Below are 9,062 nucleotides of genomic sequence, written 5' to 3' on the forward strand. Positions count from 1 at the left end.
TGTAAACGATAGATCGGATCATAATTGGACTTAAAAATCTTATTAATTTTATAACGCGCGACGCGCACACGCACATACACGCGCGCGCACCACGCACGCACGCACAAACACAAACAACAAACAAACACACACACACAAACACAGACACACATACAAAACACGCACACACACGCCACACACGCGCGAAAATAATCACATTTCGTTGTCAGTTTATCATCGTTACATCATTCATATAGGTATCTATATAAGTATTACTGTAACGGCCGCGCTAATTTGACGTGTCTCCTCCGAAACGCCGGTAAAGAATGTGCCCCATTTTCCTCTTACGCGAAGGTTTCCAATGATGTCGGAAGACGATGCCGCTATGTCACTAGGCTTTATTTTGCCATGACAACGTTACTTCAGCAACATTTCAACGACAACAACATTTCAGCAGGGTCACCTTCGCAGGTCTCAATTTCGATCGGTAAGTGGTATGCTGCCATCTCTAACAACAATTATTAACTAGAAACGCATGCGTGCCTTGCGTGCGCCATTTTTGCGCAAATCTAGCAAGCAGACGGTAGTTGCTATCCCCGGCGGGCGAGGTGAGGGTCACGTGAACAGTTGACGTATCTTCAAAATCATTACTCATCAGGTAACGCTAACTCCAGCACCTCCAACGCTAACCATAACACTAAAACATATATATTCGGGAGCGCTATATATAGGTTCTGGGATCCACAAAAGTTAATCTATTGGGTGGGGACAGTATCATGATGCAAAACCTAACCCTACCCTAAACCTATCCCTAACCCTAACCCGTAACCTAACCATAAGCCGATAGTGGGACCGGGTACCAGTCTAGCGGACACACCTGAGAAATAACTTTCCCGGGCGTAGATTGAGGGTTCCGCTACGTGACAGCACTAGTGTTAAGATTAAGTAAGATATGATTAGTGTTAAGATTAGTGTTAGATATAGGGTTAGGGTTAGGGTTAGGAAAATAAGGTATAATATAATATAATATAGCGAAATGATTATAAACGCCTTGTGCAGTGACGTCATAAGACGTGATCACATGCCCTCAATCTACGCACCTGCGGGAAAGTGACACCCACACACTGACACTGTTACACAAGCGAATCGCACATAGGCCAAGATAAATCTTAAATAAACTACTCATAATATCGTTATTAGTGTTATATTAGTAACGTATTGTATTAGTGTAAGTGTAGTTAACATAAATAGTATAGCATTCAAGAAGCATTCAATGTGATCATGTTGAGCTTTTCATTGCGTGGAGTGAATAGATACGCTTTCATGTTCAAGTGCGTTCATGAGTTTGTACGCCGTATCATATCATGTGTATGCATGTACCGTTGTTCGGGTGTTAACTGTATGTAGATGTAGGCGCCTACGAGGCTACGTGTGTGACAGTAGATTGAGATGTGTGACTGTAAACTGAGTGTTACGTATGTGACTGTAGACTGAGAATGTAACAGTAAACTGGATGCACGTTATGTGAACAGTAGATTGAGATGTATGACTGTAACTGTGATATACGTAGGCTACGGTGACTGTAGCCTTGAGATGCAAGTACGCGTGACTTAGACTGATATGCCACTATCATGTGACTGTAGATTGAAATGTGCGTATGACTGTGACTGCATATTGAGATGCGCGTATGTAACTGTGTAACGTTGAAATGATAGTTCAAGTATAGAAGATGATATAAGAATCAAACTTGTATGGTAACCGGATAATCTTTAATAACTGCATGGCACAGTGTATACGCATCTTGCACAAAGACAAAAACAACGCGCAAACGCGCGCTCGCGCGTGCGCTTCCTCTCGCCCGACCACGATTATGGCTAAAATGTGGGGAGTCTGCTGTGCATGCCCAGCAGCTAGACTCCCCACATTTTAGCCATAATTCCCTGCATTCTGTACAACACATTCACACTAATGTGTCAAACTGCCTAGATACAAAAGATGCGTCGCGACACGCTCACTGCTAAGATAATAGTCTCTGGCTACGTGAACAAACAGCTGTTACATTTATCTTTTCCCTTTTAATAACACGATGCCCATCGGATTTCGGACTCCTGGCCGATCTAAACTATATTTCAACGTTCATTAATTTACATTTACATTCTACAAAACAAGTAACGCATAAGTTCAATCAACTACAAGTCAGAACTTCAACACATTTGGCAGTGAACATTTTGCATATCGCTGCAATTACTCTCACTCTTGCCGTCTTTTTATGGCTGTAACGTACGTGGCGTATGCGTGTACGACACGCATTACGAAACCACGTTTCCAGCCAGTGTACCATTATATCCTCATTTAACCTCTTAATTCCATTAATACACACAGCTCCGATGTGAACCTGACAACCTTTGTCACTTCACACATCCATACAGCCAAAAAACGCAAAACTGATTTCATATTTTCGATGAAATGTTTTAGGCCTATATCAAACTCTAATTGAAGAATTGTGTTACAGTCTGACAATATAGTGTAAACGTACCGTTACGACAAATTCAAGAAAACGCATCACAAATTTCTTAAACAAAGTTTCACGCAAAAGATTTTCCACACAAAGAAACGGTCACAAGCATATATACCATAAAAAAATACCGCGTACATAAAACAAAGAAAAACAGATAAAATACATTCTGATCGATATGACTGTCACCGCATTCACGTACAGATTCGGACGGCACGAGATTAATCTTTCCACCAATTAATTAGAATTCCCTGGATTTTTTTTTTAGTTATACAGTTTGCAATATATCTTTCCGTCTCTGTCTGCTGCTCTGTCAGCTTGCCTTCTCTGTTCTGCTCTCCTCTCTCTCTCTCTCTCTTCTCTCTCTCTCTCTCTCCTCTCCTCTCTCTCGTCTCTCTCTCTCTCTCTCTTCTCTCTCTCTCCTCGCTGCTCGCTCGCTCGCTCGCTCGCGCCTCGCTCTCTCTCTCTTCTCTCTCTCTCTCACACAATAGTTCGAGACTCGCGATTTGCCTCGCAGTATCACGCGATGCAACACGGCCGTTCCTTCCTTCACGCTGACTTACTCACAGTAGTTCCTACGCGTGTGTATCCACCGTTCTCTCTCCCGCGTCTCGCGTGTGTGTGGGCGTGCATGCGTGCTTGCGTGCGTCGTGCGTGCGTCGTGTTTGTATGGTGTTGCGATGTTGACGTCTATCATGCGTTAATTTTGGCACGAGATATTACACACACGCGCGCATGCACGCACGCGAACTATATAAATGTTTGGAATGTTTCCGTGCGTGCATGCGTGTGTTCATGCGTGCGGGCATGCGTACGCGCGCGCGTGTGTGTGCGTGTGTGTGTGTGTGTTGTGTGTGTGTGTGTGTGTGTGTAATATGTTTCCGTGGCGTGCATGGTTGGTTTGCAGACTAGAAGTCTGAACGAGTTCAGGGAATTCACCGCCGATGTTTTTCCAAGCGCGTAGGCGCTGTTATATTTGATAAGTGATTCTTCTCCGCGCTAGGTCCAATGTATAAACCTACCAGCGCACATCGCCCTAAGTTTGTTTGTTTTTCTCAGATCTACTGCTGTTGGTGATAAGGAGCGCAGTGTACCTGTACACAGCTACCGGAGTATTGCTTAAACTACGGCAAGGCTTTACAAAGCCTAACTAAACACGCATGAGTTATTGTGATTATTTATATTCTCAAACAACTTCTTTCTGTGAGCCACGCTTTTTCCGTCATCACTCACAACTTTCTCGTTTTCCTTTTCAACTTCTGGATGTTCTGTCGCCACGTCTTTCTAACAGTAAGTACAGTAATAGTAACTCGTGGCTATGCCCAGCAAACACGGAACATCCTCGTAACATTCGCTGGAGGTTCTAGTTTGGTTACATTAGCCAAAAATATTCTAAGAACATATCCCATATCGTTATGCATTCCTTGGTTTTACTTGCGAGAGAGTTATGTTCTTGGAATGTTCGGAAAACGTTAACCGTCCTCGGATGGGTTCGAAACTCCTAATGCCATTTTTGTCATGGTTGCAAACTATAGCACAGGTATCAAATGTATTTTTGTTCGCAGTGGCTACGGGGACGGTAGCCGTATCTTATGTCTCGAGGCTACGGGTACGCGTAGTCCATTCTGCGCATGCATCGCTTTCCACAAAATAATGTCGATCACTAGCTATTAATTATCTCCAGCCTTCGGATATCCCGTTTCAAATACAAAATGGCCGACCGCCAACCATGGCTACACCACTAGACGCGACTGCACGAATATTACACCACAAATCTCACTTCTAATGCTTTCTAGACGTGCGCGGGGCTTCTACCTTGTATATGGTATCTATTTGTGCGCGTGCGTGCTTATGCACGCATAGATATCTGTTTTTGTTCATGCAAGTGTGCTCGTTCTACGTAATACGATATTGGTTAGTACACATAATGACAATGACATGATATATAACCAGAAATTAATAGACAAATAAAACGTGATTTGTCGCCTTGCAGTCTGTCTTCTCCATCTGCCGTCGGTGATTCGATGCCACTATTATGGCTGCAAGATAAACACGGAGAGTAAAAACATCTGCAGTAAACAAATGCGAGGTATGTGAAATACAAATAAAGGAAGACCCATGATTGTATTTTGGTATATCCTCACGGAGTATAACATCCTCACGCTCTGCTATCCTGAACATTGTTAAACATTCCTCACACATTCACGTTGCGTTCAGCGTTTTCCCCTATATAGGAACTAGGACTACCATATCAGCATCTTGCGAGAAGATATTCTGATATCAGTGGATACCATTGTCTTTTCACAGACTTCCACTTCTGCATCTTCTACGTCCACTCGAGGCTATGTGGTGCCACTGACTGCAGGCTAGTCACCTGCTGCCACCTGGTGACAGCGTGTAGCAAAATTTTATTTATCTAGACATAGGTGAAAACCTTCATCACTGGCTAAAACTATATTGATATCACTCTTAATTATAACCTCATAAAGATTAATCTTCTAAGTTCTCGGGATTGTCTCGAAGAACGAGAGAGTCATGCAAGATTGATCAAACTTGCATCGTACTTGGCGACGCTGCGAGGCGGAATTTTGGGCGGAGTTTGCATCACGCATCTTAGCAATCAGCAAATAGAGATAGCTAGAGTGTGGCAAGTTAACTCGCAGTGCTACTAGTGGACTAACCTCCTACTGTAGCATTTACTGTGAAAGCAACTGCGGGGCCTCAGGGTTAATGAAATAGAGATATAGGCACCGCCCTATGCGCCATATATAGGCACGGGAAGGATTTAACTTTTTTTTACATTACATCACAGGGGAGCTACACAGCAAACTCATTTGCTCCTTCCCTGATTAGCACGCGTTATCTGCTCAGCGGATAGGCCTACGGTTTTTCGGTTAAAAATCATTAACTTGCATATGTAATAGTAAACCTCGATATATGCTGCAAGGTCACAGTGAAATACAGTCCATCGTGCGTGTCAGTCACCATTTATGAATGAATCTATATGGCACCATGGCCATGTCCACGCTCCACGCAGCCACCGGTCAGCGAAAACCTTAAAGTTCATCGATTTTTACACTGCAATGAAACAAAAGAGAAGGCGATTGGAACTATAGATATAATTGAAATGAACTAGAAATGAACTTATGAAGATATAATTAAAGACACTCTTAGCCCATATATGCATGGGTATCCATCAAAAGGGTTTAATAGGCATTACTGCGATCTGTTTGTGCACATGCGTGCTCACGCGCGTATATTGTACATAGGTGTTTGTGTGCGTGCGTGCTAACGCGTGCATATGCATTTGCTTAGTGTGTTTGTGTGAGTGCGTGCTCACATGCGTATATAGGCCTAGATAGCTCTTTGCGCACATCAATCACTATCAATGGCCAGAAGGAGGCATATTTTGCCGTCCCGCAATCTGTCTTCTGCATCATTACGTTTCTCTTTCTGTCTTCCGCCGGTGATTCGATCTCTCTGTACTGTAGAATAGCTAGAAGAAACAAAAGGGAGAGTAAAAACATCTCCAGTAAACAAATGCTAGGAAGGCAAAATACGAATAAAGGAAGACATAGGTACACGATCCAGGGCCAGATGCAGGCTATATTTCGATATATTACCTATATTAAGGTATTTTACCTTTATTATGTAAAATAGGCATTTATTAGCTCTTGATATTATATACACATACGCCGGACTATAGTTTGATGTAGGATTAAATTTTGCAGTCTGTCTGTTTCCGTATGTGTACGTAGGGGCCTGTAGTTCGCGTCCGTGTGCATTTGTGTGCATCTACTGGGTCATTTTCCTGCATCAATGTCGATACATTTCTGTAAACATGCCTGATTCCTGCCTGCATCAGCATGATATGTGCATATCAGTCTATAGTCACGTACGTGCATCTCAGGCTACAGTCACGTAGCCTACGTATATCACAGTTTACAGTCATACATCTCAATCTACTGTCACATACGTGCATCCCAGTTTACTGTTACATCTCAGTCTACAGTCACATACGTAACACTCAGTTTACAGTCACACATCTCAATCTACTGTCACACACGTAGCCTCGTAGGCGCCTACATCTACATACAGTTAACACGAACAACGGTACATGCATACACATGATTATGAATACGGCGTACAAACTCATGAACGCACTTGAACATGAAGCCGCGTATCTATACTCCACGCAATGAAAAGCTCAACATGATCCATTGAATGGCTTCTTGAATGCTATACTCATTTACTGTTAACTACACTTACACTAATACAATACGTTACTAATTACACTAATAACGATATTATGAGTAGTTATTTAAGATTTATCTTGCCTATGTGCCGATTCGCTTGTGTAACAGTGTCAGTGTGTGGGTGTCACTTTCCCCAGGGCGTAGATTGAGGGCATGTGATCACGTCTTATGACGTCACTGCACAAGGCGTTTATAATCATTTCCCTATATATTATATTATTATACCTTATTTTCCTAACCCTAACCCTAACCTTAATACTAACACTAATCTTAACACTAACTAATCTTACTTAATCTTAACACTAGTGCTGTCACGTAGCGGAACCCTCAATCTACGCCCGGGGGAAAGTTATTTTCTCAGTGTGTCCGCTAGACTGGTACCCGGTCCCACCTATCGGCTTATGGTTAGGGTTAGGGTTAGGGTTAGGGATAGGTTTAGGGTTAGGGTTAGGGTTTTTGCATCATGATATCTGTCCCCACCACAAGTAGTTAACTTTTGTGGATCACAGAACCTATATATAGCGCTCCCAGATATATATGTTTAGTGTTATGGTTAGCGTTGGAGGTGCTGGAGTTAGCGTTACCTGATGAGTAATGATTTTGAAGTATACGTCAACTGTTTCACGTGACCCTCCCTCCCCGCCCGGGGGATAGCAACACCGTCTGCTTGCTAGATTTGCGCCAAATGGCGCACGCAAGGCACGCATGCGTTTTCTAGTTAATAATTGTTTGTAGAGATGGCAGCATACACTTACCGATCGAAATTGAGACCTGCCGAAGGTGACCCTGCTGAAATGTTGTTGTCGTTGAAATGTTGCTGAAGTAACGTTGTCATGCAAAATAAAGCCTAGTGACATAGCGCATCGTCTTCGACACATTGGAAACCTTCCGGTAAGAGGAAAATGGGCACATTCTTTACGGCGGGTTTCGGAGGAGACACGTCAAATTACGCGCGGCCGTTACAGTAATACTATATAGATACTATATAGATGATGTAACGATGATAAACTGACAACGAAATGTGATTATTTTCGCGCGTGTGTGTGCGTGTGTGTGCGTGTTTGTATGTGTGTCTGTGTTTGTGTGTGTGTGTTTGTTTGTTGTTTGTGTTTGTGCGTGCGTGCGTGCGTGCGCGCGCGTGTATGTGCGTGTGCGTGCGCGTGTTATAATAATTATAAGATTTTTAAGTCCAATTATGATCCGATATATCGTTTACCATACTACAGACACAGACCTGGGGACTATAGTGCGTGCGCGCGCGTGCGAATGCAGCATCTTTATTCGATATACAACGTATAATACATCTACATCTAACTAAATAATACGAGAGAACAACAACCGTAATATGGCTGTGGAATACTGTTATCACTATTAAAGGCATAATAAGCCCATTGCTTATGCAATGTTGACGAATGCTAGAGTAACTGGCACCTTGTGTAGTTAAAAAATACATAACCTTACATACAAACGCGTATTAGTTTGTCCAATGTCACTGCTGGTTACTAAAAAATGCCTAATTAAAATCCGCAGTCCAAAAATCAGTTGTTTACAGTTTGAAACCGCTGCCGGCGAAGCGAAAAATACTTAGAGAGAGTTTCGTCGCATACGCGACGTACACTTTATTCACGTTAAATCACTACAGATTTAAACACCGATCTTCACTTGAAACATTTGCCACATTGATTTCAAGAATTTTCACTTGTAGAACAGAGAAGGCAAGGCTGACAGAGCAGAGACAGAGGACGTGAAAGATATATTGCAAACTGTAATAACTAAAAAAAAATCCAGGGAATTCTAAATTTAATTGGTGGAAAGATTTAATCTCGTGCCGTCGAAACTGTACGTGAATGGGTGACAGTCATATGATCAGGAATGTATATTTTATCTGTTTTTCTTTGTTTTATGTACGCGGTATTTTGTTTATGGTATATATGCTTGTGACCGTTTCTTTGTGTGGGAAAATCTTTTGCGTGAAACTTTGTTTAGAAATTTGTGATCGTTTTCTTGAATTTGTCGTAACGGTACGTTTACACTATATTGTCAGACTGCTAAACACATTCTTCAATTAGAGTTTGATATAGGCCTAAAACATTTCATCGAAAATATGAAATCAGTTTTGCGTTTTTTGGCTGTATGATGTGTGGAAGTGACAAAGGTTGTCAGGTTCACATCGGAGCTGTGTGTATTAATGGAATTAAGAGGTTTAAATGAGGATATAATGGTACACATGGCTGGAAACGTGGTTTCGGTAATGCGTGTCGGTACACGCATACGCCACGTACGTTACAGCATAAAAAGACGCAAGAGTGAGA

The 9,062-nt window shown here is 42.3% G+C and overlaps 1 long non-coding RNA gene across 1 annotated transcript; it reads right to left on the minus strand.

The window, feature by feature from the left end:
* Nucleotides 1-4,195: 4,195 nt before the first annotated feature.
* On the minus strand, nt 4,196-6,021 carry LOC106807142. Its single transcript, XR_001393620.1, has 3 exons — nt 5,835-6,021; nt 5,480-5,572; nt 4,196-4,533 (listed from the first exon to the last, which is right to left on the minus strand). It is a non-coding gene; the product is annotated as an uncharacterized LOC106807142 (long non-coding RNA).
* Between the last annotated feature and the right edge of the window lie 3,041 nt (nt 6,022-9,062).

The sequence above is a fragment of the Priapulus caudatus genome, unplaced genomic scaffold, assembly GCF_000485595.1.
Source record: "Priapulus caudatus unplaced genomic scaffold, Priapulus_caudatus-5.0.1 Scaffold197, whole genome shotgun sequence".
Lineage (NCBI taxonomy): Eukaryota > Metazoa > Priapulida > Priapulimorpha > Priapulimorphida > Priapulidae > Priapulus > Priapulus caudatus.